Source organism: Dermacentor andersoni, chromosome 1, assembly GCF_023375885.2.
Source record: "Dermacentor andersoni chromosome 1, qqDerAnde1_hic_scaffold, whole genome shotgun sequence".
Classification (NCBI taxonomy): Eukaryota; Metazoa; Arthropoda; class Arachnida; order Ixodida; family Ixodidae; genus Dermacentor; species Dermacentor andersoni.
In genome coordinates, this window is record NC_092814.1 from 203473569 (window position 1) to 203476745 (window position 3177).

The 3177-nt window shown below is 45.9% G+C and overlaps 2 non-coding genes across 2 annotated transcripts; both read right to left on the bottom strand.

The window, feature by feature from the left end:
* Nucleotides 1–490: 490 nt before the first annotated feature.
* TRNAP-UGG (transfer RNA proline (anticodon UGG)) lies at nt 491–562 on the bottom strand. The gene has a single exon. It is a non-coding gene; the product is annotated as a tRNA-Pro (tRNA).
* A 133-nt stretch (nt 563–695) lies between these two features.
* Nucleotides 696–767, bottom strand: TRNAP-UGG (transfer RNA proline (anticodon UGG)). Its single transcript has one exon. It is a non-coding gene; the product is annotated as a tRNA-Pro (tRNA).
* Between the last annotated feature and the right edge of the window lie 2410 nt (nt 768–3177).

Genomic DNA, 3177 nt, shown 5'->3' on the forward strand with positions numbered 1-3177 from the left:
TCTTGAACGCGCCAACGCTCCCGCGTCACCTCGGTCACGTTCCCGAACGCCGGGAAAGCAGTCCGGATGTCTTCATCTTGCACTCTGTGGAGCATCCAATGCAGGCGCAGTTTAACTTGCTGGTCCTCGGGGTCAATAACAATGCACCGGCGGCCTTTAACTTGCAGCTCTTTGAAAGCAGCCAGTTTTCTTGTGGCTTCCGTGCTGTTGAACGTCACTGCCCACACATGGTTGATCTGGTAAGCTCCCAACGCCACCACGTCGGGGAGCACACCAGCGTTGGCGAGGGCGTCTCGGAAATCTTCGACCCTGTAGGGCCTCACCCGCATGTCGCCGTGCAAAAACAACGTGTTTAAAACAACACGACCGGTGGGCAGAGCAGGCAGCACATCTCATAATCCTTTTCATCTTCGACGCTGTACCTGTTTCCGCGGCCGGCAAGGGTCGCTATCGCCGGCTGACAGAGAAAAATAAAAAAAAAGGAAGATGTGGGCTCGTCCGGGATTTGAACCCGGGACCTCTCGCACCCAAAGCGAGAATCATAGCCCTAGACCAACGAGCCGACAGGTATAGTTGCCAGCAACACGTTTACATATTCGTAATGTCTTGGCTCGCTGCAACATGCATGAAGAAAAAAATAAGAGCATTATGCGTCACATACAGGCTGACAGAGAAAAATAAAGAAAGGAAAAAGCGGGCTCGTCCGGGATTTGAACCCGGGACCTCTCGCACCCAAAGCGAGAATCATACTCCTAGATCAACGAGCCGACGGCTGCAACCAGCAGCAACACGTTTAGATATTCGTAATGTCTTGGCTCGCTGCAACCAGTATGAAGATAAAAGAAAGCATTATGCATCACATCCGGGCTGACAGAGAAAAATAAAGAAAGGAAGTGGACTCGTCCGGGATTTGAACCCTAAGCGAGAATCATACCCTTAGACCGACGAGCCGACAAGTATAAGCTCCAGCAACACGTTTACATATTCCTAATGTCTTGGCTCGCTGCAACAAGGATGAAGATAAGAAAAAAAAAAGCATTATGCGTCACTTCCGGGTTGACACAGATAAAAATAATAAAGGAAGATGTGGGCTCGTCTGGGATTTGAACCCGGGACCTCTCGCACCCAAAGCGAAAATCATACCCCTAGACCAACGAGCTTTCTTTTTTTTTTTTTTTTTTTATTGCCGGTCATTGGCTCGGATAAAAAATACACATTCACAAATAATCAAAAGGCACACTCACAATATGTTAAAAACGACCGCATGACTTGTGCGGCTGCGCTTGTGCTAAAATTCCCTTATCGCCAATAATAATTCCACACGTGGCAACCACTCTGGGATGCACTCAAGCAACTTTTGTTCCTCTACAAAGTTCCGTATGCTTTCTTTGAAATACTGGCGAGCCGCTCTTGCATCGAGATCGGTGTGCCTTACCGCCATTCTACATTTCCAAATGCTATGCAGGGCAATAAGCATGATCACATCGAATGGGGTACCATCATCACTTTCTATTGGCAAGTAGCGAATCCCATACGCATCTAGGGGGAAATCTTTTTTGATTGTGCGCTGGAGCACATCCCAGAGGAAAACGGCATCCCAACAATGCAGAAAAACATGTTCAATTGTCTCCTCCTGCTTGCAAATTGTACAATGAGTGCCCCAAGGAACAAAGAAACCTCTTTCAGCCAGCCACGGTTTGACAGTCTGCGTTCCGGAGTGCAATTTAAAAAAGAACGTCTTAGCGCCTGACGGTACTAGTATCGCCTTAACGCGCTTCAGAACATTGTGCCCATGGCTAGCTCTGTAGAGAGACCGATATAAAGGCAAGAACAACATCACACAGGTCCTTGTACAGTTTTTTCCGGTTGACGTCAACGGCCGACAGCTGCAACCGTCAGCAACACGTTTAGATATTCGTAATGTCTTGGCTCGCTGTAACAAATATGAGGATAAAAAAAAGCATTATGCCTCACATCATGGGCTGACAGAGAAAAATAATGAAAGGAAGAAGTGGGCTCGTCCGGTGTTTGAACCCTAAGCCCGAATCATATCCTCAGACAAACGAGCCACTTGCTTTTTCTTTATTACCGACTTGGCAATATACAAAACGAGACATTTGAATAATACATGACGGTCATGATAAAAGCATGCGCCATTGTTGACTGACATGGGGGCTAAAAACACTTGAGTTTCGCAAGCTCAGTCATAACATTGAGCCATTTGCTTTGTCTTTTTGCAAACTATAGAATTTGTTGATATAGCAAATACTTTCAATGTCGTGTTCTCTAACAGGTCGGGGGTTTCATTCAGCATGCCTCACTGCCATTCTAATTTTCCATAAACTATGCAAGGACAACAGCATGAAGATGTCATATGGTACAGTGTCTTGATTTAGCGTAGGCAAGAAACGAATCCCGTATGGCTATAATCGGTAAGTCTTTCTCTAAGGTTCTCTGTAAGACACCCCAAGGGAAAATCGCATCCCAACAGTAAAGTAAAGAATAGATGTGTTCGACTATCTAGGGTTTCCTGCGTAGTGAACAAGTTACGTTCCAAAGCAGAAAAAGTTCTTATTCCTCTATCCATGGTTTCACAGGTAACGTATTCGTGTGCAGCTGGAAAAAAAAAAGGAATTCACCGATGGACGCACTGGCATTCGCTTTACTCTTTTTGGCACGTTCTTTTCACGTCTCATGCAGAACATCGAGCCACACAATGGTGCCGGCAACATTGCATCGATCAGGTTCATATTTAAGCGCTTTCATGGTACCCGACTGAGATACTTCATGCAAAACCGAACCTTCAACCGCCCAAGTGCCCAGAGTACTTCCTTTAGGAAAGCGCACACACTGCCTTGACTGCACCGACGAGACGAAACAATGAATTTTGGTATAGGTTCGGGTGACTCTGCCTTACTTGAAACGAAGTTAACATAAGTGCTCCTTTTGGTCCCGTAAAAAGACAAACCTAGACACAATCTGCCGTATGAGCAAGTGTGATCGACCATTCCGCCATTTTTTACGGAACGAAACAGATTGGTGTGACTCGTGCACTCCCAGCTTGAACCCCATACAAACACTGCCAGTACTCTGTGCAGTCGTTGTACAGGGTGATCATTTTTAAGTTTTATGTAATTTTTTTTAAAATCGCCTGGGGCACATAGCATAATTCTTGTG